The sequence below is a fragment of the Mustela nigripes genome, chromosome 2, assembly GCF_022355385.1.
Source record: "Mustela nigripes isolate SB6536 chromosome 2, MUSNIG.SB6536, whole genome shotgun sequence".
Lineage (NCBI taxonomy): Eukaryota > Metazoa > Chordata > Mammalia > Carnivora > Mustelidae > Mustela > Mustela nigripes.
The window spans coordinates 85,095,878-85,120,971 of NC_081558.1; the positions used below are offsets into that span (position 1 = coordinate 85,095,878).

The 25,094-nt window shown below is 37.4% G+C and overlaps 1 protein-coding gene across 1 annotated transcript in view; it reads left to right on the plus strand.

Moving 5' to 3' along the window:
- Nucleotides 1-2,769: 2,769 nt before the first annotated feature.
- The window catches only part of TBC1D5 (TBC1 domain family member 5), a 547,758-nt gene continuing 525,433 nt past the window's right edge, over nt 2,770-25,094 (plus strand). The window contains exon 1 of the mRNA XM_059390875.1: nt 2,770-3,073. The gene's annotated coding sequence lies outside the window, so the exon portion shown is untranslated. The remainder of the gene's footprint in view (nt 3,074-25,094) is intronic.

Here is a 25,094-nt window from a genome sequence, read left to right on the forward strand (position 1 = left end):
TCACTCACTCACATGTGTGGTAGGTTGTGTTGTGTCCAAAGGGAGCACTGGGGTGATTAGCCCAGGTCCTCAAGTTTTCCTCTCTTTGGCCTCTTGAAACGGCTAGGTGAGACTTCTGACAGCATGGCAGTCTTGAAGTAGTTAGATTTCTTTCATGGTTCTTCTTCCAAAGGGCAAAAACAGAAGCTGTTGTCAAAAATAAAACTGAACAAACAAGGAAATAGATTTTATGCAGACTATTGCAATGGAGAGAGTACCCAGATTTGAAAATCAGAGAGTCTTAGCAGGGCTTTGCCTTGTACTTTTATAGGCAGCAGGTTATCAGTGGGACAGGTTATCAGTGGGATGACTTATAGTTGTAAGATAGGGAAACCGAAGGAACCCTTCTTTTCTTACTAAGACCTATATCCCCACCCTACACATGCCTTATAGTACAGATAATGTACATCTTCCTTGCAAAGGTCAAGGAGTTAATGATTTTTTGGAGACTTCCAGCATAATAGATAACATCTAAGGAGTGACCAGGTGGGGGCTTCATGAACATTTTCCCCAAATCCCTGGCTCCAGGGCGTAAATGACTTATGGAAAACACTTAAACACTCATCTTTGTTCCTGGATGTCTGAGAAGACATGTGCACAAGACCACAGTCCTCAATAAAAACAACAAACAGACCCCAACTAAAGCATCTCCCAGATGCTCTGTCTGCACTCTATGTCTTCAATAAACTCTCCTCTTGGCTTGCATTTGATTTCTATCCTGTGCAAAGACAAAGACCTTCTTGGCTAGTCTTGTGGCAACCCCTCTGGGTCCTTGGACCCCTCAGCCTGCATCAGCTGGAATTGTTTTGTAATCAGGAGATGTCTTAGTCAGCCAGGGCATGTTTGTCTGTGTCTAGGAAATTTCAAGGCAACAAACAGTTCCAATCTCAGCTAATCATCCATGAGACAAAGGGTGTTGAAGGGTTTGTGCCTAACCTTGTCAACAGGTTCAAGCAAAAAGGAAAAGATCTGTTTTTGGTCTTGTCACAGGTAAGCAAGGAGTCATCTGCCAGTCTTTTGAGAAAGAGTGGACAGAGTCCCATCTAAGTCATACCGAGAAGGGTGGTTCTTTGTGGTAAGCCGTTTCCCAGAACACAAACAGGTGGGGGGTTTCTTAATCATTTCTGTTTTCCATGAGTACAGGTTCCAGAAAATTTCAGTGTTGTCACTGCAAAGACTTCTTATGGCTTCAGCCTGGAACTGGCAGTCATTTTGCCACATTCTATTGTTTAAAGCAGTGACAGGTCCAGCCTAGATTCAAGCGGAGAGTATTACACAAGCACATGGATATTGGGGTTTATCATAGGCCTCCAAAATATAGTCTCTCATAGAGTCTGAACCTTGGACTGGATGTATTTAGAATGGGGTGCTACTAGCATATCCTGTGTGGTAGCTGCCACTATCAGGTGGGATCACTGTGTGCATCTATATTGGTAAATGTAGAAAAAAGTCCATCAACATTTCAGACCTATCAGATTGGAGGCTTGAGGGCTGTGATTTTCCTAGTTTCTCAGAAGCCCTTGTAAATACTGTTTCTTGCTTAGCATTTATCCCAACATTTTCTGGAATTTTGTTGCTAGTTATAGTTCCTAAACAGAATCTAGGTATTCACCCCATTTAATGGTAACAATGACAGGACTTAGCCAGAAATGATATTTAGTAAGTTTTTACATTTTAATTATTTGCCTGATTAGACTTGGCGAGAGGCATTAAGTTGACCTGTCTAGCTCCTGCAACAAAGAGGGCCAACAGAAATCGAGGGAATCCCTGTGCAAAGGGAAGGATTTTGAACAAAGGTCTCCCACACAGGGACCCTCCACAGAGGCTAGCTAACCTTTGAAAATTTGACCTTTTTCTTTCTTGGTTCCCTTCTTCTGGACTCAACACTATCAATTTGTTTTGGAGCTCTTTGTGAAGATAGGCCAATAAAAGACCATAAATCTTTTTTACTAGGTGAAGCATTTACCACTCTAATTGGCATTCCCATTTAAAGGCTTTCATTTTCGAGAAACAAACACCAGCATTCCATATGCTAAGGCTAAAGGAAATCTTAAATCATGAGTAAGTAGAGGTGGAGGACAAAGACCTAGAGTTTAGGCATTGCCTGTGTTCTGACAGTCATCCGAATTTTACTGAGATACCACAATGCTGAAGACACATACTGTCCTAGGTTTTTAGAGTAGAGATAAAATCTGAGCCTAGTATTGCGGATTTGTGAAACAAAACAAAACAAAACTTATATGGGTTATAACAAAGTAGATCTGCATAAAATGTTAATGACTTCCCCAAAGTAGAGTAGAGTATGTTTCAGAGTAAGTTACAGGCTGGGTCCTGAAGCATGAATAGGAGTCTACTCAGCTGTAAAAAAACGCCCAGCAGGCCCTTTACACGCAACTAGGAAATGTAAATTATGAGGTAGGAGGGCCAGCCTATAAGGAGTTTCTCAGGGGCTGACATCTCTCTTCCTCTCAGTCCCACCCTGGGGAGGTGGTGGTGGGTGTGAGTGGTGAAGTCTCGGTACCAGGTTCCTAAGGCTACAGCTGCGCGCAGGTTGGGGCGCAAGAGAGAGGACAAGGAGAAAGTTTGGGAGGGGGGTGGAACAAGCCTTCCCGCGCATGCGTACTGGTAGCCGGCCGGCTCCGCAGAGGGTTTGGCCTGCGGCTCACTCCCCACGTCGTGCCTCGCGTGGTCCCATAGACTGGGCCCTGAGAGCGAGCGCGTTGCGCGCCCGCGCAGCCTCCAGGCCGGGTGGGCGCCTGCGCACCAGCGTCCTGGGCGCTTGAGCCGCGGGGTTATTAGAGGTGGAGCGCGGCGAGGGCGCGCGGCAGGAGGCGGCCGCCGTTACGCGAGCGTGGTCACGTGGTCGCTGGTCACCGCCGCCGCCGCCCCCTCCCGCCCTGTTCTCTTTCTGGTCGGGCCGGGCCCGGCTGGTTCCGCGAGCGCCCGGCAGAGACTGAGGGAGAGAGAGAGAAAGAGGAGGGGAGGAGGAGGAGGATTCAGGGAGTAGGAGCTGGGGAGCCTTTCTGCGCCACAGGTAAAACGAGATGATGATGATGATAATCGTAAAAAAAGCCGAGCCCCCTGAGCGCCTCCGCCTCCCTCCAGTGCAGCCCCACATGCAGTCGCTCCCGCCCCGGCCTCCCCCTCTGCCTCTCAGGACCATTCCCGCCTTTCCCAGCGCCGCTGCTGCAGCTGCCGCCGTCTCACGGGAGGGCCTGAGGGTGCTGCTGCTGTCGCCGCGAGCGGGTAGCCGCACCGTCCCCGTTCGTGCGCTTCCCGGGTCGGCGTGGGGGTTGGGTGGTGGGAGGGCGGCTCCTCTGGCTCCAGGGCAGGTGGGGCGAGGGGGCTGCTTCCCCCAGTCTGCCTGCCTTCCCTGCCTCGGGAGGTTGGGGTCTGGTTGCAAAGCCATCTGCTGCAAGTGGTCAGAGCCTGGTGGTTGGATTGTGGCTCAACTTCCTACTTGGTAAATTTCCCGTTCCTATCAGCCCTGGGCGGCATGCTTCCTTCCTAGGCCGGAAGCGAAGCGGGCCCGGAATCCCCAAACCTTTCAAAATGCAGCTTTTAGCTAGAGAAGCCTTTCGTCTTTGAGGAGAGCAACTGTACCCTGTGTTAGTACGACTTAAGTTTATTCACCTGTAAGAACACGCAAGTTGAGGCCTTTAAGGATATAAGAAAAACTTTGTGAAAGTTGATCCCTCCTTCCCCTCCATTTCCTGGAAAAACGAACACAGACCTAAACAATTTTTGGTTCTACAAATGACCTAGAGTTCGTTCAATACCTATTAACTAGTTTTAGTTTCAGGAATATTATTTAACTTAAAGTTCACATCCTTCAGATTTTTTTTCTGAATAATTTTTGGGAATGAGTTCTATTTGTCAACTCTGAATTGGACTAAATCCCGAAATTGTAGCATACAGGTTGCACGGCTTTGGGCCCGATTGCGCAGGGATTTCTAGAACCGGTCATTATTTGTACTTTGTACAACAGAATATAGTACAAAGAAACTGTATATTATTAGTGCGCTGTTGCACAAAATACTGACTTAAAGCAGGTAGTAGTAAATGTAGGCATTATTGAAAACAAAACTTTGATCACTCCCATTCATTTGTATGTTAGTCATTTCTCTAAATGAGCTTTTCTGATTCCACGTCTTGGAATTTTCATACTATATCTCTAAATTCAGATGTAAACTTGAGCATTTTAAATTTTTACAACTATCTGCAGTAGAGTCAAACAAGTGCTACTCCGACTTTAATATGCATAGGAATCCCTTGGGGCTATCCTTTAAAACGCAAATTATGATTTAGTAGGTCTGTGATGTATCTTGATATTCTGCGTTTCTTATAAGCTCTTAGGTGGTGCTGGACAAGGAACAATTCTTGAGTAGCATGCGTCAGTGATTAAGTGCTTTAATTCATCCTGAGTGTAGAGGTGGTTTGAGAGAAAGCAACAGGCAGGATGACCTGAGAAAGTTCCTCTTAGGGCGCTCCTTTATGAAAGGTGAGCAGGCTATGTTGGGATTCCAGGGGAGGGGATAGTAGTTCTGGAGTGAGTTGCCCAACCTGGAGAAGTGAGGATGCGGCTTGTGCATGCTGTGGTGCATATATCACCTGGACTGTGAATTTTCTGTGGAAGCCTGGTGTATTTCTAGCTGAAGGACTCAGCTATGGGTAGTTGGGTTTTATCAACTTATGGACTATGAGTCCTGTGTCTCTTTGTTGGGATAAAATTTTCTTTTATTAGCGAAAGTATTGAGTGTTTGCTTTTTCTCTCAGTTGAGCAATGCATTCCTGAGCCTTGGAAACAAACTTGTAAAGAATTTAGGGTCTCCACCTGCTGAGATTATCCTAAATGGATTCAGATTTTTTTTCCCCTAATCTAATCAAGAAAATGTAAATTGGGAAGTTGAAAAGTGTCATATTTAACCTCATACTTTATGTCTATAAAAATCGTTGTACCTAACTTTTAAAAAACGTTATTGAAATGTAACAGCAATTGCTTTTAGCACCGTAATTTTTATAGTTTTCATTCTAGTCCTTACTTTGCCATTGTTTCTTCATGTTCTTAAATATTTATGACTGTGCTTTTGAAGCACGAAGTGCCAGACACTGTTCTAAGCACTTTATGTATTTTAACTCATGATGCTTACAACAGTCTTAAGGAAACTGAAGCAGAGAGAGGATAAAAATCCTATGCTAACACAGAGCTGGGGCTCTGGCTGGCTGACTCTGCAGTCCATACTTTAATAAATCTTCTGAATGTAGCTTTTATGGAAGAAAATAAATTAAAGATACTTTTCAAAATTCCCTTTTCCTAGTATTGTTGAAAATTATGAGATTTTCTTTCATTTTAAAATCCAGACTTCTCATCTTTTAAAAAATTTCCCCCATCATATAATGAAAACTTGCCTCAATGCTTGTAATCTTTCCTGAAAAAGATACTGAAATTTGCAAAGCTTTATTTGTTTGCACCTGTGTGCCAGGCCAGTCTCTTTCAACTCTGTAAGTCACCGTTAAATGTGAAAGTAGTGTCTGCTTCCTTTTGACTCTGCAAGTTTTTGTGCTTCATTTTTGCCTATGATTCTCTTCCACCTTCCACCCCTTTCCCCCCTCTGTGCATACATAGTAGACTTCTCTTGTATTTGTTATCCTAATATTTAGGATTTTTTGCTGGGGGGATTGATGGGTCACTGACTTTTTTTATTTGACCAGTAAGGATGATAAAAATCTAAGCATGAGTTACCGTTATCATATTTTAACAATGGGAAAGTCATAAGGACAACTTCAGTGTTCTTTTGTCTCTAACCGCTGAAAGCTTTGTCCTGTATCAGCACCAGCCTGAGGAGTGGTGCTTGTATGCTTGGTCTAAGACATTTTTCTTAACATGGACAGATGATTAGAATGGCAGTTGTGTTACAGTGTGTGTACTGGAACTAGAGAAGTGAGATTTTGTGGCTGTGGGTAGTTGTGGGAGGAGGAAGTGAGAGGAGAAAGCCTATGGGCTGATTCTAGTAGCATTGATTCTTCATTAACTGGGATAATAATTTGGGAAGCAAGTCAGTATAACAGCAAATCCCTGTTGTAAAGGTTTTCTCGAAGTTCATACTCTGTTGTGATGTCTGTTGTAATGTTATGCTGGTCAGTCATTTAGTCTCATAGTGCCTCAGTTTTCTCAACTTTAAAGTGAGGATGATAATAATAAGTACCTCAGAAAATTGATTTGAGGATTAAATGAATATATTTTTGTGTGTGTATGTATGTGTGTATATATGTATGTATTGTATATATACTTATATAATGCTTGGTGTCTGTCCCATAGGTAATGCTATCATGGAAGTGTTAGATACTGTGTTTTACTTTGGATAATCTACAGTGTGGCTGATTGTATCCACATAACCAAGACTGACTGACTGTATTTGAATGAACTTTATGGGAATTGTTTGGTATTTGGAATTTATTTGGTATGAGGCTGTATGGGCCAGCAAAACAGAAAGTTTGTACTTTTTGGATTAAATACAAAGTTGGTATAGTAATGCTCTTATTCCTTTGGGGGATTAAATATAAATAAATATGGTTTTGCTGCTCAGATCTTTCAAAATAAGGAAGTAAAGCTATAGGAATAAAAGGTGTTTTTAGTGGTGGTGTGAAAGGATTGGTTTAAAATTTTCTAGTGTAGTGTTGTGAAGCCTAGAACAAGGTCATCTTATTTATGAAGGCTCTTCTGAGTATAACTTTTACCTCCCTCAGCAGACTCCTTTGCTCCTTGAAATAATCCATCTGTCTGTGCATACTCCAGACCTGATCTACAGCTCCTTATCTAAAACCCAGGGTGACATATGTGTCTCAGAAGTAAAATTTTTGAAATTTAGAGAATTAATATAGGGCATAAGCTTTCTATCCTGAAACCTCCTGTGGATAGGAACAATCAGCCCATAGTTGTACACATTAATTTTCTCAGCAGATTTATACATGTTCACACTAAGTAGAATAAAAAAGAACATAAAAAGCCTCCTGTTAGTCAGGCTGTATTTTGTTGACAGCTTAGAAAACAGTTTTAGTTTTCAGAGTTTTTTGGATTTTTGGAATTGGAGATAAGGGGTTGAGATCTCTGTCTCTCTATATTTTATCATAGTACCTGTCTCTTTGATTAGAAAAAGAAATGGATTATGGGATTTGTGTGTTAACATTTTCTATTTTTAGCATCTGTCGTGGGACCTGACATGCGAAAGATGCCCATTAAGTGTCCCCTAGTTTGGACGAAAAACCTCTGAAGATCGTATCATTCAGTTATTGTGCTACATGTGGTGTCTCTGACTCCATGAAGATATTTAGTAATTGTGGATTTATAATTTTTCTTGACTCAGTTGCCTAGGGAAGGTGGTTATTGGATTACTTTTTTGAGATAAAATAGACTGAGGAGATTTGAAAAAGGCATTATAGATGATTGCAATTTTTTTTTATAAATTTGTGTTGACAAGAATTGCTTATATTTACCTTTTTATGGGTCATGAAGTCTACATTGAGAATGGTTTGCTTTTTATTTTTATTTATTTATTTTTAAAAGATTTTATTTAATTGTCAGATAGAGTATAGGCTGGCAGAGTGGCAGGCAGAGGCAGAGGGAGAAGTAGGCTCCCTGAGGAGCAAGGAGCCTGATGTGGGACTCGATCCCAGGACTCTGGGATCATGACCTGAGCTGCAGGCAGCTGCTTAACTGACTGAGCCACCCAGGCATCCCCAAGAATGGTTTGCTTTTCAAAAATGATTATATTTGGTTTTGTATGATAACTTATGACAGACTAGTTGTGGTATATCTAAAGAAAATGTTGCTGTGTATGAATATCTTGGGTTGAATAATTATAGTATAATAGCTTAGCCTGACATTAGAAATTTTTTTTTCTATTACAAAAGATAATGCCTATTGTAAAAATGTTATAAAAACAAATTATCAAAGGTAATGGTCTGCACTATTGGGAATTTCGTCAGTTCTCTTAGGGGGTTATGTTGTCTTGAGAGAGGCTGAAAAAAAAAAAAAAGTAAAATTTGTACTGCAAGTATTAGTTTAGAAAACCGAGTTGCAAATGTTGGTTAGCAACCAAGTTTTCTTACTGTTACTAAACATCTAAGTAAGATAAAAAGGTTGAACTAAAAAAAGTTTGGGTATCTACTTGTAAATACCGATCTTCAAAATGATTAAATCAGGGAGAAGTAACCCCCCCACTTCTTATGTAACCACCTTGGGGGAGGTGAGATGGAACTGCCTTCTGGTGGAGTTGGGTGGTATAGCACTGCAAGAAGACTGAGCCTAAGTTACAGGTCCTGGCTCTAGATGGGTCCATTCTGTTTGCTGGTAATTAGTGGGGATCAGAATGGATGGACCCCTTCTGGTTTCCCAGAATAGGTACCTTTGGAGGTATTCCAGTAGCTACCTTCTAGGAATCCAAGAGGAATTACTAACATTATATCTCTTGCCACCCTGGGGTGAGATGGTGGATTGATTGCTCTGGATTCTTGGTGGGAGTTGCGAGAGAAGGTAGAGTTGGTAGGAGATGGGTAGATGGCACCACTTTCTCTGTGCATTGGTTAAACTAGACTTTTTTTTCTTCATGAAGTCCGGGAGTCTTGTAGTAAGAATACTCATTTTGATAGGTCGGTATGTATGGCATAGGGAAGCTTGTGATAAATTGGCCACCTCTCTCCAGTCTTCATTACTCTTAGTAGTTCAGGGGTTAATTTTAAGCTTTTTACCTGTACTCTGTGTGTGTATGTGTATTGTAGGTATATATGGATAAACACATGTAGATACACCTGTTTTTTAAACTAAAAGTGGGTTTATGTTATTTTATTACTTGTGTGTTTTTCCTTTAGTATTTTATATTACTAATGATGTTACTCTTCTACACATTTTTTAGTACTTCTATGACTGTTTCATTGTGTGAAGGTGATGTTAGTAGTCCTCCATTCTTGGACACCTAGATTCCTTTCAATCGTTATATGACAGGCAGTGATACACTGAACATTATTGTAGCTACTGTTCCTTTGTGCCTATGCACTAGAATTTATTTAGGAAAAGTTGTTGTGAGTGGAATTATTAGAAGGTCCAAAGATATGCCCATGTTTAATAGTTTTGAAACACATGACCAAATTGCACCACTTTACCATTAACTACAAAGCTGAGAGGTCCTGTACTTGCAGTTATTAGGTATTTTCATCTTTATTTTATTTGGGCTTTATTTGGGCATACTTGACTTCACACCTCCTCCTCTTCTGCCTTCTTAAAGACGTTAACACTTATGTAGTTAAATCTTTTTCTTCCTTTATGAATCTTGTAGGCTTTTCCTATCTTTTGTTTATATAGTTATTAATTTATATTTTAAACTATTTTCATAGTTTCAGTTTAAAATTTTGAGTTTACAGTTATTCCAGAACATGGTTAGTTGTGTAGTGTGAAATAGAGGGTACTAAATTTTTAAGCTTTTGATTAGTTTTCTCAGTACTACTAAATGACTGATTTATTCTTTCTGTATGTGTATCAGAAATTTTATTATTTTGTCTTCTACTCAGTCCCACAGTGTTTTATTTGTTATTGGTGGAAATGAGATTTTTCTGTGTGTGTGTGTGTGTGTGTTTTCTACCTGACTATTGCTGATCAATAGAAGAACCATTGATATTTTGTGGGTGTATTTTGTAATTAGTCACTTTCTGAATCTATTAATTATAACTGGTTTTCAGTTGATTGTCTTACATTTTCCAAGTAGATAAGCATACCATCTGATATCAGCCATTTTTGTAGAGGGTTTATTTTTATGATTAATTTTCATTTGTGGAAGCTCTGTTGGAATGATTTTCTTAATTTCATTGACTTGAAATACGGTGTTTTGATACGGTGTCACTGTGAATTGATCTACTCAGTTTTAAGAAGGATTTCAAAATATTTGGAAACCACTTCACCAAGTGATCTCTCTTATGGACTGAATGTGCCCCCCCCCCCCCAATTTGTAGGTTGAAACCCTGCTCCTTCACTCTCCCATGTGATGGTATTAGGTGGTGAGACTTTTGGGAAGTAATTACGATTAGATGAGGTAATGAGGGTGAAGACCTCACAAATGGGATTAGTGCCATTATAAGAGTCAAGAGCGTGCTTCCTTTCTCTGGCAAGAAAAGATACAATGAGAAGTCAGCAGTCTGCAGCCTGAACAAGGACCTACAACCAGAACTTGACCTTGGAGATCTTGGAGTTCAGACCCCAGAACTGTGAGAAATCAATTTCTGTTGTTTATAAGCCTTTCAGTCTATGGTACTTTGTCATAACAGCCGGAACTGATAATCTCTAAATACCCTTCTGGCTCAGAAGTTTTGTGATTCTTCTTTTATGTCAAAATACTCATGGTAATACATAACACTCTGGTACTTTAAGTTAAAGGGCCTTCAGCCTCCTTCTTAATTGTGGCTGTCTAGCTGCACTGCCCAAACAATTATTCTGAGGTTTTACATTTTCATCTCCTTAGAGCTTGAAGATTTCTTTCTTTGTGATTTGGCAGAAATTAAAATGGAAAACTGTTAGACTACAGAAATCAAATTGTGTAATATTGAGTTTATATATCTGCAGTATCTTAGGTATCATGGTTTTCTTTCTCTGGTCAGGTAGTATAATTTTCCAATTTTATGGTGAATTTTCTTTTCAAGCTGTGGTCTTGCTATGGTCTACGTAAAGTTCTCCAAACCAAATTATGTAATTGTCAGAACGGAGTGTAATGGAAGCCATTGGGAAGTGATAGACCAGGAAGCAATGAAGATAGAACAAAATAGGAAAGGCAGGGATGGGGAAGTGCCTGGATGTATCTCTTTTTTCTCTGCCCCCTTCTACTCTCTGGTTATCCTTTTGTACTTCTTTGCCCTTCTAATGATTTTCTGGCTTCCTATTTATTCTTAAGATGCACTTCATTTTATCTTTAAGAGAATAGCTCCACTACCTTGTTTCTGCTCTGGTCAGGCTTACAGATGCTTTCCCCTGGTCTGTGAAGTAGTCCTGAGCAGTCCCCTAATTTCCTTCCTTTTTGTCACTAAAACTGCCTGCATAATGGTGAGAACCAGTGGCCATCACCCATCTTGCCTTACAAAGGGTGTGGCAAAACATTGATTAAACTTGGGTTTCCTCATAATGTAACACCACTGTTTTGGAAGCATTTATACAATTAGAGAGAGATACTTTATAAAGATAAATTGTGAGAGAATTGTAGAATAATATCTGAGTGACTGAGGAGGTAGTGAGAGTTAAATATTATAAAGAGAGAAAAAGCTCCTGGAGAGTCCATAATCTTAGATCTCCAATCCTGATTTCTTCTGTGGGCTTTAGACCTGTGTATTTGGTTGCTTGTTGGATAACTATACTTTTGATGGCCCACAAACTGCTAATGTTCATAACATCTGCAACTGAATTTACCTCTTCTCTTAAAAAAGCTGTTGCCCCTCCCACATGAATTAGCTCCAGTGGATGACTCCACCATCTTTCTGGTTGTTGAAGCCAGAACCCTGATAGACCTCTTTTATTCCCCAAATCATCATGTAATGGCATCAGTCTTAGTGTATTTTTGAGTCTTGAATCCATTGTCCCTTTATGCCCACTACTCCTGCTCTGGTATATCATCTCCAGATCGTCATCTTTTTCCTTTGTCTCTGTAGGATTTTCTGACTGGTATCCCAGGATCCAGGTGATCTTTATGACCTTTCAGCTGATTCTCTTAGTCTGTAGCTTAAAACCTTTCAGTACCCTTCCATCACATTGCTCAGTCTTGTGTCTCCTTCTGCCTCCCATATGATTTCATTATAAAACACTGAAATCTTTGAGTTTTTGGAACTATTCAGGATTTTGCTTACCTCAAGCCTGGAATAATCTATCTCTTGATTTTACTAACTCTTGTGAGGTCCTAGCTGAAATATCACTTTTCTACAGAGCGTCTTACACTACTGAGTCTTACACCACTGTGTTGTCCTTTCCTGTCTGGCCAGATATGCTGTACTACAACATAACATTTATTATGTCTTATAATTGTCTTTTTACCTAACAGTCTTTGTCCCACTTCTGACTGCTCTGTCACCACCAAAACCGTGTATGCCATCTTTACTCATACTCCTGAAGCTGTGACTATTAAAAGTGGGTGTCCCATACCATGTACTGTTTTAAATGCTGAATATATAGTAGTAAATAAGAGACTGTTCCAGTTATTGACTGCTGTGTGATTAAACCCCCTCCAAAACTTAGCACCTTATGAGAACAGTAGTAGTTATTTACTCATGGTTTTATAATTTGTATAGGATTTGGTAGGGTTAGTTGATCTCTGTTTTGCTTGGTGTAGGCTCACTGGAGGTTGGAGTTTCCACTTCCAATATGGCTCATTCACATGGCTGGCAGTTGATTCTGGTAGAAATGGGATTATTATTTGTGTGTGTGTGTTTAAGAAATGGGACTATTATATAAAGGGAATGCATAATTTAGATTTTGATTCTTACTGCCAAATGGCCTAATAGAAAGATAGTATTAATTTGTACCCTAACTTTAGTGCAGAGTATAAATTATATTTGCCCATAACTTGCTACCAGAAGGTATTATAAATCATTGCTTTTGGTTAACATCTTGGCATAGCTTGATAGATTGCTTTTATCTTATTGTTTTAATGCCTTTTTGGGTTTTAGTTGTTGATTTTCAAGAGCTCTTTGCATATTCTAGATGTTAACTCTTTGCCTGTTATATATATTGCAGATATTTTCAATTTTGTCTTTTTATTTTGTTTATGCATTTTTAAAATTCTTACAAAGAATTTCTGAATTTTTAAGTAGTTCCACATATTAGTCTTTTTCTTTACTATTCTGTTTCTTGGCAGAAATAAGATTAAACTCAGTTCCTTATTCGTCATCTTTTTACCACTTTGGCTAATCTTCTGGTATCTTCAGATACAGAATTTTTATATATTATACATGTGTCTGGTGGAGAAAAAAAATCAATAGATTAATAAATTCCATATCATTTATACAGATATGTAGGGAATGAATTTCAACCAACTGAGCCACTCAGGCGCCCCTGTAGGGAATGAATTTCAGAATCTATCCATCTCTTAATGGTCTTATAATATAATGGAATTGATCTTTTTCGGATTTGGGAACATTTTATCCTAGATTATACCCGTTAATCAAGCTGAATAAAGAGGAGTTGTTACACAGTGTTCAGTTTTACCCACAAAATAAAACTTTTAGTGATTGAAATATAAAAATGTGAAATCTATTAAAATTGAAAATAAGGTAATATGATCAGCTGTAGTATATAGATACAGTAATTCCCTGAAAAGATATAGAAATGCTAGAATTTTTTTTTTCCTTAGGAACAAACATGATAGTGAGGAATTACCAGGTCAAAATGTACATGAAAGCAGGAATTTAGAGAAGCAGAATATTAAAACTGCTTTTAATCTGAGAATATTAGCCACATTCTAGGAAACTTTTACTTTAGTTTTGAGGGCCTCACAAAGCACAGCGTATAGAAATTAAAGCCCATACATGTGCAGGGAGGGGAGGCTAATAGGATATTCTATCCCTATAAAACTGGATTCTAAAAGAGCTGTGGTCAGAGAGTATGGTTAAACCAAGATTAAAACTCTTCTCATGTTTTTGCTTAGAGGAGGCTGTAAGAATATTTGCTTTGGACTTGAAAAAAAAATCTGTTCCTAAGAAGTTATAACCATAAGCCTTCCTTTGCAGCTCAAATTCAGTGTCGCCTGGTCTAACAGAATCTCAAATTGTGAATTTGAAAGTGGTTCTAGGTGCTGGGCCCAAGAAATGAAAGTCCTCTCAGGTTGAATACATTTTTATCTTTGGCCCTAGGAAATTCCCATAAACATTTTTCTAAAGAATTGTCTCACAATAAAATATAGCCAAGCAAACAAGGAAATAAAGTACTATGGGTGGGAAGCAGCAGAAACAGTTGACAGGAATGAACCCACAAAAACTTTAGATTTTGGACTTAGTAAACAGAGATGATAAAACAACTGTTTGTTCAGTTTACAGAAAGGTAGAAAATATCTGCAGGCAATCAGAAACTTGGGAGATTTGAAAAAGACCTGAACAAAACTTATAGAAATAAAAAGTATAGTAATTACAATGAAAAACTCAATAGAGGGGTGCCTGGATGGCTGAGTCATTTAGTATCCTACTCTCGATTTTTGGCAGATCATTATCAGGGTTGTGAGATTGAGCCCCATGTTGGGTTCTGTGCTTGGTATGAAGTTTGCTTATCCCTCTCCCTTTGCTTCTCCTAGTCCCCGGCTTGTGTGCTTGTGCACTCTCTATCTCAGATAATAAAACCTTAAAAACAAAACAAAACAAAAAACTCAGTGGATATGGTTAGCAGTAGATTAAATACAACTAAAGAGAACCAATGAACTGGACATAAATTTTTCAGAATGTAGAATAGAAAGATAAGGAAATGGGTAAAAAGAAAGAGATTACAGTATATAGGACAAAGAATGAGGTCTACGAGTATTTTGTCAGTTTTCTTATTGTAGAAGGGAGAAATAATAGGAAGGGAAGCAGTGTTTGAAGAGAGAATGGCTGAGTATTTTTCAGAGCTGAGAAAAACACCAGTCCATGAATTTAAGAAATTCTGAGAATTTTAAGTACACAGCTAGACACATCATAGTAACATGGAGAACACAGAAACAGAATATCTTTTTTTTTTTTTTAAGATTTTATTTATTTATTTGACAGAGAGAGAGAGGATCACAAGTAGGCAGGGAGGCAGGCAGAGAGAGGAGGAAGCAGGCTTTCCATGGAGCAGAGAGCCTGATGTGGGGCTCGATCCCAGAACCCTGGGATCATGACCTGAGCCGAAGGCAGAGGCTTTAACCCACTGAGCCACCCAGGCGCCCACAGAAACAGAATATCTTAACAGTTGGCAGACAACAAAAGATGGATCAGATTTAAAGGAGCTGTAGTGGTTACACTGACAGCTGACTGCTCAGGAGCAGAAATGGAAGCCAGAAAACAGTGGGATAGTACCTCAGTGTGGTGGGAAGAAGTTGCTGACGTAGTATTCTAAAACTAATGAAAATAACTTTCAGGAAGAAGGGTGTAATAATGACATTTTCAGATGGATCTCTGTAAGATAGTCCCTGTGAAGAAATGTATAGAGATCTGTTTTTCTGGTTGATCCTCGTATTTAGAATGAAGACTTTTAACATAACCAATTTTGAGCCTCTATTCTTAGAAAGTTGTTGTGTTTACACTTGGTAAACAGAGAGCTCCTCTTTGGCAATACTTTTACCAATATATTCCAATTTTTTGGATCTTTGATCTATTTAGAATCTTCAGTATTGTTGTAAGAAGTCTTTTGTGGTAAATAATGCATGCCTTTAAGTCTTGCTGAAGCAGTGATGCAATTTTTAATATTCATATTTGAAATGATATAAGTCAAACCAAGAAGAATTTGGAGGAAATTGTGTCTTGGTGTTTGCAAAAGTAATTCATGTAAATTACTTTATTCTCCTTTCCCAGTCCTAAATATAAATTTCTGTAGGAAAAAAAGAGTGGGAGATACTTTTAAATCCATGAATAAGGTTAGCATAAATGTGAGTCTACAGTGGTGGGAAGAGCACACAGACCTTAAAGTTGATGATTAGAATCTGGATCTACTATTTAGTAATTCAGTCTTGATGATGTGATTTAAACCTTCTGATACTTAGTTTTCTCATTTGTAAAATAGGGATACTTTGCAAGTGTATAATACAGTGAGGAATAGAGTAATGTTTGTAAAAAAGCACTGAGTACAGTTCTATGACTCTTACTGGGTTCTCAACTAATTGTTACTAATGAGTAACAGATAAGTGAATTGAATCTGGCAAGGAATTTGAAATTGTTTTCTTTACAAGTGATATCAAAGAGTCATACTTTTAGTGTTGGAGAGTCATAGACACTGATGATAATATTTTTTGAAGTTCAGAAATCGTCAGAATGTGGCTTCACTTATTGATTTGGTGATTAATTTTGTACCAGATCAGCTGTGTATGGTGCCTACAAATTAGACAACTTTACATTCTTCATAGCAGGTAACAGGGAAGGTGAAGTCAGTGACTTTCTTTAGAAAGCTAAAAAGATTGCTATACATTCACACAATATATATTTATATCTTTCTGTGTGTGTGTATATGTATTTCTGTGTCCTGAGGTTGAAGTTCTTGATGACAGTTAATTTATGGTAAACCTGAATATTTTAGTAATTTGGTCCATAAAATGTTTATAAAGAATGTGCTTAAAAACTTCACTGTACTTTTCAGAAGTTAAAGAAATTTGCTGGCCTCCAGTAATTTAGAGTAAGAGTCATCAGAGCACTCTAATTATTGCTATTTGAATTGGGAATCGGACTTCTTCATAAAATATTTAGACCTACGTTTTCCTTTCTCTCCTCCCCCCTCTTTTTGTTGTTTGTAGTCCAAATGTGATATAGAATCTTTTATAATGTTGGGATTACTTGTATACCCTGCAAATTATTTTATTTTTTACTCTTTATTCAATATATAGACATTTCCCCTCTTTGAGTAGTGATAATTATATAGAGCATATTAGCTGATTGCATTTTTAAACCATCCTTCTTATAGCAAACTTTAAAAATTATATAATGAAGACAATTCAGGAGTTTTTATTTTTGGAACTTGACATTTTTAGAATGTTGGTTGTAGTAATATGTTACATTTGTAGCTTTTGAGTTTATTCAAGTTATAAAGACAATGACTAAAAACAAATTAGGCATTTCTTATCTTTCAATAAGTTCTAGGATTGCCAGTCAAATACTTTGAAAAGGGTTTGGGTAAAGATAGTGACAGAACTTTAAGTAGAATCACAAATGCTTCCTATTAAACATGTGTTTTAATTTTCTTGATTTATGTGAGATACTCATGTGATGCAGAAATTGAATAGTAGGAGATTTTTGTGCAGTTAGATCATGTGATACTGGTATTCCTCCAGTGCTGCTTTTGATCTTGGAGGTAATCCCTTGTAATCACAAACTTTAAAGAACCTTAAGATTATACTTTCTAAGCTGATATATTTTGCTTTAGTAAAAATATATAGGATTAGAGAAGATACTGTATGAAACGCATGTAGACATTTTTTTTCTTGTTTACATTTGACTTTGTATTTCATATTTTGAGCTTTGGTTGTTTATAGTCTACAGGCTGATAATTTCTTTTTAAGTAGTAGTTGTACTATGTGAAAAATTATAGGTTAAATTTGAATGAGCCCTGTTTTGTCTTTCATCTTTTCCAATCTTCTGTATTTTGAAAGTGAGTGTTGTTTCATGATATCAAACTCTTTGTGAATCAAAGTCATTCTTCATAGGAAGAGAAATTGTTACTATAGTTTTAAGCCAGGATTTATTCATGTCTTTTTAGTGCTCTAGTTAGACTTTTTGCAGAACTGAAGAGGTTTGTAGTACTAATTATATGTTCACATTTTACAATACTATTAAGAACACCGATAGGTTAAAAAAAAGTAATTTAGGTGTTTTTTTTAAGTTCATCTAGTAGTCCATTAAAAAATAACACTAGCCTAATGTAGGCTTTTCTAGTTAGTAATGACTGCTTATATAAAATAATGATGATGATATCAGATTTCACTGGGTTGCTTTTGTGGTGTTTTACGAGAAAACATTTCATTTATGACATGCTAAATAATATTCTCTGTTTTTAGTGGAAATCCATAGTCTCTTTGTAGAATTTCTCCGAAAGCTTTCATTTGAAACATTGTGGTATTTTTAGTCTTGAATCATAATTATCTTTTATTAAGCAGTTACACATGAAATTATTCAGAAATCATTGCAGTTTTGAGAAGATCAGTGAAAAGTTTGGTGAAAACAAGTATTTTTATAATTAGATTGATTATATTAATAAAATTTCAAAGTTTAATGATAAGGAATTCTTGTAATATTGTTAGCTGCGATGATAACTGGTTATGTAAGAAAGAATCTGGTGTTTTTTTTCTATATTTTCTAAGTAGGGTCTAAAATGACAGCAGGTTTGGGATAGACAAATAATTATAGCAACATTTGATAATTTGTTGAGTCTGGGTCATGTGTCTATAGGGGTTTGTGATTTTATTTTCACTCTTGAATATATGTTTATAAAATCTTATTTTAAAAATCAGAGTTTACCAGGGATTAGGGGAGGGGAAGCAGGAAGTTACTGCTTTAATTGGTGCAGAGAGCTTCTATTTGGAATGATGTAAAAGTTCTGAAAATGGAAAATGATGGTGGTACCATTGTGAATGTACTTAATACCAGCAAATTATACAATTAAAGATGGCTAAAATGGTAAATTTCATGTTCTATATATTTTATCACAATGATAAAATGTTAGTATGTTGTAAAAATAATTTCCAAGAATAATACTTTAGGGAAAACTTTTGGAGGTATGTAGTACCTTTTATCTTTATTTTTTTTTTCTCACTGACTTTTTTCTCCTTCAGTTTGGGAAAAAAACAGGAAGGAAAAATGCCCCCATCATGTCAGCACTTTTTAATGGGGTTGGGTTCTAGAGTGGCGTTCAAATAGCATGTTAGTGATTTGTGAGATCAGTTTAGTGGGTTGCTTCCAGCATTAAAACAAATTAGAAAATATTAGGGGCATTGTGTATAGTGAGTGTAAATATGGTTATTAAATTTTTCTTTCAGTTGTATAACATGTATATGTTTACTGAGTTGTGATGTAAACTGTATTCTCTCCATGGAGTAGGTATTTTTTAGAAAGGAATAATACCAACATAGAGGTTATGGGTTGCTGCATATTAACTAGAAAGCAGATGTCAAAGTTTTGCACAAAGGGGCTAGGATAATAACTCAGATTTCATGAAATTTTAAGACATTAATCAGACAACCAGGAGGAATAATTAAGCAAGATGATCTGACAAGGCTATTCTATCAGCATATGATGATAAGTAAAATGTACAAAATGAGGGGAGTAGGTTGGCTGGTAACTTGGGGAGGTTGATCTCATTTTTGAACTTCTGTATCAGTGAGAAATTAATTGGTAATTATGAACTTTTCTAGGTAGGTTTTGTCTGTTATTTGCAAATCTTCACATGTAGTTGATACTCTTTTTAGTTATACAAGTATTATTTATGTAAAAAATGTGTGGGAGTTTGATAATATTAAATACGATTTATAATATTGGCTACAGACTGTCCTGTCATTTTAACCTTTTTTTTTTTTAAATCTTTGGTTCATTTTTAGCTTTAAGTCCCCCACAAGGAACAATTTCCAGAGAAAGCAAGGGAGAACCAGGCTTTAGAGCTAGATAAGACTGAACTCAAATTTTACTTCTACTAGTTGCTGGTTAAGTTGCTTGGGAAAACTGTGTAACCTTTTTGGGTTTTCATTTCCTCACTGTGACATTACCTTGGGGTTTTAAGTAAAATGAGGTGATTTATGTAAAATGGCTGGTAGTGTGTAGTTACTCAGGAAATGCTTGTTGTTGTTAATGTCAGGTCCTTTTTCCTTCACATATCTCATTCTTCCGAAGTCTGTAATCTTAAATTGATCTTTTGCTTTAGTTTGGGAGATTATTGTATAATGCCTTTCTATGGTGATCTAGAACAATTTCAGTGATTAAGATGTAGTCACAAAATAAAACTAAATAATAGATGTTTTCTGTGCTTTAGGAGTGTTTCATTTCCTGAAATGTTTTATAGATGGTGAATGGTTACTGAGTTATTTCATTAGACTAGTTCTACTTAGGGAGTTTCATGTAGTAATTATATGAAAGGGAAATTGAGAGGTCCTGTAAAAATCATTTGTTAACACTGAACGCTTTACACTTGTGCTCTTATTATTTATATTTAAAGCAGTTCTTTTCACTTTAACATTTTATGATGTTTTAAACAATTTATGAGATAAGATTAATGGTTAAAGGTACGTCTTTTAACTGATTAGTCTAGTTGGATTTGTCTTGAAAAAGGACTGAATTTTGTGGATTTGAATAAGTCACTGACAGGAGGTCTTGAACATTTTTTTCCCTCCGAACAGATGTCTTGGCCTGCAGTGACTCCAACTCCCATAATCCTTCCAATTTTCTCCTCTACCAAATAAGTTTTTAAAAAGTGACATTTTTATTATAAGTGATTGACTTAATTCAGGCAAACATTGCAGCTGAGGGAAGACTTCATTCCAGTGAGGAACACTTTTGGTATGAATAAAATGTTAGATTCTTTATTTTTACTTTATGAATTTAATGCATGGTTCCCTTTTGCCCCACTCCCCCACCCTATATTCAAAATAATAATTTTGTGTAATAAGTTTTCTTCAAGATTAAAGTTTTTATGCTTTCATATGCTGAGGTATTACACTGCCTGATACATTTTATTTTAAATGACATTTAAAAACAGAAATCAGTCAGGATTAATCCAGAAAATAGTAACCACAGTGTGTCTTTCAGCAGAGGAAAATTAATTCAGGAACTGGTTGTACAGGTAATTGCTGAGAAGCCTATTGGGACTATGAGACAGCCAGATATTAATACCCAGAGACTCTGATACCAGTAGGTCTTGGGGGAAGGTGAGAAAAGCTGGTATTGTCAGAGTTTAGAAGCCAGAGCTATGTGGGGGAGCTAGAGCCATAGCTGGGGCTTCTTGATAGGAGCTGGTATGTCAGAGGGTGGGACTGTGTGGAGGGAACTGGAGTTATGGAAGAGACAAAATTTCTGCCAAGGATGTGTCAGGGAGTGGAAGAAGAATGGAGGAGAAATACTCTGGCTTCTTCCTCTTTTGCTTTCTATCACTTGTCACTTCCCATTGGCCAAATCTCCCTAGAAACCAAAGGGATACCAGAGTTTGCCTGTGATACAGAGCAGTACAGGCTTACCTAGGGAATGGATATGAAAGCCTTTATTATGTTGTTAGTGTATGATATTCATCAATACCCCTGTGCTCCTATGTAGTATTAGCTAGTAAGAAGACTTACCTAAACAACAACAAAAACCAGCCAACAGCAAAAAAATTTCCTTTCAGTGTTTTATTTTTCTTTTCTTCCTCCCTTCCCCACCCCCCACCAACAATGGAAAGAAAGAATTCTTAAATACCAGTATTATGGTTAGTATTTCAGTTCAGTAAAAACACTTCCTGAGTGGTACTATTTAGGTAAATAAGCTATGAAGTGGAAAACACTTGGTTCTTGGTATCGTGGTTCTCCTAGTTTACTGGGAGAAACTTTTTAAAATTTATTTTTAAAAGATTTAGAGAGAGCTTGCATGTGTGCAAGTGGCAGGGAGTGCTGGATGGAGAGGGAGAGAGAGAGAGACTTGTGAGCTCCCTGTTGAGTGTGGAGTCTGACACGGGGCTCAGTCCCACGGTGCTGAGATCATGACCTGAGCTGAAATCAAGAATCAGTTGCCCAACTGACTGAGCCACTCAGGCGCCCCTAGAAGAAACTTTTAAAAAAGGGATAATTTTAAAATTTCAGTAGGATGTATGTTAAGTTAGAGAGAGGGGACATATTTTTTGTAGGAACTCAAGGGAGGAGTTGTGAATCTAGTCTCGTATTTTTGTATTTTTGGAATGTTCTCAGGAGTTGGGAAACTTGAGGCTTTAAAGGACTGGTCAGAACTGGTAAAGGGGAGTGGAAAGGAAGCTGCTGGAAGGAGGAGAAGCTTGAGCAAAGGCTTAAAAGCTTGAAAAAACTTAAGGCACATGTAAGAAATTTCAGTTACTGTTGGTGGAACTTCAAGTTTGACTCATAAAATGGGCCTGGGGTGCCAGGGAGAGGTCAGATTATTTTTATTTTCAAGCTGTTAGGGAGCTGTTGGAAGACTAGTGAAGTAGCCTGAAAAACTTTGTTGTAGCTGTACAACATACAGTAAAATAAAGGAACTATCTTCTTCCTCTTAATTCCCTCAATACAGTGTCTGGATTTTTACTTATTTCAGGTCTTGTATAATGAATTAATGTCCACTGACCTCCTCCCATTAGATTATAGGCCCATGGTGACAAGAATTGTCTTGCTCATCTATTACATAGTAGCAGTCCCTTAAGTGTATTATATAGTTCCCCTTAAGTGTGAAAGGTGGATTCAGGAGGGTGTCATCTAGAGGTGGGAGACCGAAGAGATTATTACGCTGGTCTATGCAATAGAGGAGTAATGGACATACACTCTTCAAAGGTGGCCTTATGTCTCTTAGTCATTCACTTCATCTAAGTTCCTCTTGGTACCAAGCTTCTCAATCCATGCTCCGTGTTAATATACCCTTCTTTTCTGTTATTTGAAAATTCAAAGTAAATCATAGAACTTTTAAAATAAAGAAGTAGATGAAGTGTTGTTTTGTTTTCAGATTATGCATATGCCTCTTTGGACACTCTGTTGTTTGTTCTTTTTGAGAATCCCAGAGTCAGAAACAGGAGTAAATCACACACTCTGCTCTCTAGAAGCAGTCCTAGAATATACTCACTAATCTTGCTCTAGTAGGATTTGGAGTGCTGGAGAAGGGTGCCTTGTTCTGGAGCCAGCTTATTGTTGTTACTGAAGTGTTATGGGTTGCAGCAATTTCCTGTAGAAATTTACTTGGAAAAAATTTCCTGTATTCCCTAATGTAGTTTCTGATATTGAAGAGTGACAGATTTGCAGTGTGACATTTAATTTTAGTAAATATATCTTTTAAAATACCAAAATCCTGCATTTGAATATGATCCATTTTACACATTGATTTTAATGTATACTCTGTAATTCTGATAATGAATGTGAGATAGACGTTATTATTAGTGCTTTCTTTTTCTTTCTTTCTCTGGTCTGGTTGTCTTTTTCAAACTCTAGTGGGACTGCTACTATATAATAGATGAGCAAGACAATTCTTGTTACCATGAGGCCTATAATCTAATGGGAGGTGGTCAGTGGACATTAATTCATTATATAAGACCTGAAATAAGTAAAAATCCAGACACTGTATTGAGGGAATTAAGAGGAAGAAGATAGTTCCTTTATTTTACTGTATGTAAAGCATGTATTTTCCCCACATTTTAGCATTTCTAAAATTGACAGATGTGTTAAAATTTGATAGCGTCTAAAACTTGAGGAAAAGTATATTTTTAGAGAATAATAAAGGCATATAGGTTTTAGAGGACAAGGAATTTAGTTACCTTGGACAGAGGTCTAAGAAAAAGCACCTGGGCAAGAAAGTCATGATATGCTAAAGTAATGGTAAGTGCTTTTGGGAGGCTGACATTTTTAGTGCTCAGGAATGATATAAGAAATGACATTAGGTATGTGGGTTGAATTCACTTTATAAAAAGTTTTGAATATAAAGCTGTGGAGAAGGGGAATTATATTCTGTAGTGAGTGGGAAGCTATTGATGGGTTTTAGAAGGGGAAGGTATGGTACATATTACATTGTGAGTTTCTTGTCCTGTATTTGGGAATATAATGCTATACTGGAGGGAAGAGGATTTGAAGGAAAGGAAATTATGCTTATTTGAAATAATGACTTTATTGAAAGGAAAAGACGTTATGGAGGTAGAATTGACAGAAATTGGTGACTGTGGGGGGGTAGGACAGTGGTGGTGAGGGAGAGATAGCAGAACTAGTATGGAGAGGAGGAATGTTAGCTGAAACAGTATGTATTAAAGTCAGAAAATGAATGTGCACTTTGTCACTGATGTGACTCCTCCTGTCATTCATGCAGCAAAAAGAGGGGGTATTTAAGTTTGGAGGTCAGCAGAAAGGTCAGCGCTGATGGCAAACATTTAGTAGATATCACCTAGATGGTGTTATAGTTGAATACATTTCAGAGATTCATGAAGAAAGTAAAGGGAACATATTAGTGAAGAATTATATATATGGATATATTTTATTTTTTTAACTTTTTTTTTCTTTTTTGCATTGTGAATACTACCACACATTTAATGAGTAAGCTATATCAATTCTATACAATCTCTTTCAGAAAATAAAAGCAGAAGGAACACTTTCTAAATCATTCTGAGACTAAACATTACCTTTTTATTTTAATTTAAATTCAATTAATTAACATATAATGGATTATTAGTTTCAGATGTAGAGGTCAGTGATTCATCAGTCTTATATAAAACCCAGTGTTCATTACATCACATGCCCTTCTTAATGGCTATCATCCAGTTATCCCATCTTCCCGCCCCCTTCCCTTCCAGCAGCCTTCAGTTTGGTTCCTATGATTAAGAGTCTCTTAAGGTTTGTCTCCCTGTCTGATTTCCTCTTGTTTTATTTTTCCCTCTCTTCCTATATGCTCCTCTGTTTTGTTTCTTGAATTCTGCATATGAGCGAGAACACATGATAATTGTTTTTCTGTTATTGACTTATTTTGATTGAGTCCTGCATCAGGCTCCCAGCTCAGTGAGGAGTCTGCTTCTCCTTCTGCCCCTCACCCCACTCTCATGCTCTTTCTCTCTCTCTCTCTCAAATGAAATCTTAAAAAAAATAATATCCCCTAGTTCCGTCCATGTTATTGCAAATGGGAAGATTTCATTTTCTTTGATGGCTGAGTAGTATTCTGTTGTATATATGAACCACATATTTATCCATTTATCTGTCAATGGACAACTGGGCTTTTTCCATAGTTTGGCTATTGTGGACATTGCTGCTATCACCATTCGAGTGCACGTGCCCCCTCAGATCACTACATCTGTTTCTTTTGGTAAATACCCAGTAGTGCAATTGCTTGGATGTAGGGTAGCTCTATTTTCAGCTTTTTGAGGAACCTCCATTCTGTTTTCCAGAATGGCTGCACCAGCTTGCATTCCCACCAACAGTGTAGAGGGTTTCTCTTCGCATCCTCACCAACATCTGTCATTTCCTAACGTGTTAATTTAACTTTAGCCATTCTGACTGGTGTGAGGTGGTCTCTCGTTGTGGCTTTAATTTGTATTTTCCTGATAACCAAGTAATGTTAAGCGTTTTTTTATGTGTCTTTTGGCTGTTTGTATGTCCTTTTTTTTTTTTTTTTTTTTTTTTTTTTTGATATTTTTTTTTTTTTTTTTTTCCTTTTTTTTTTTTTTTTTTTTTTTT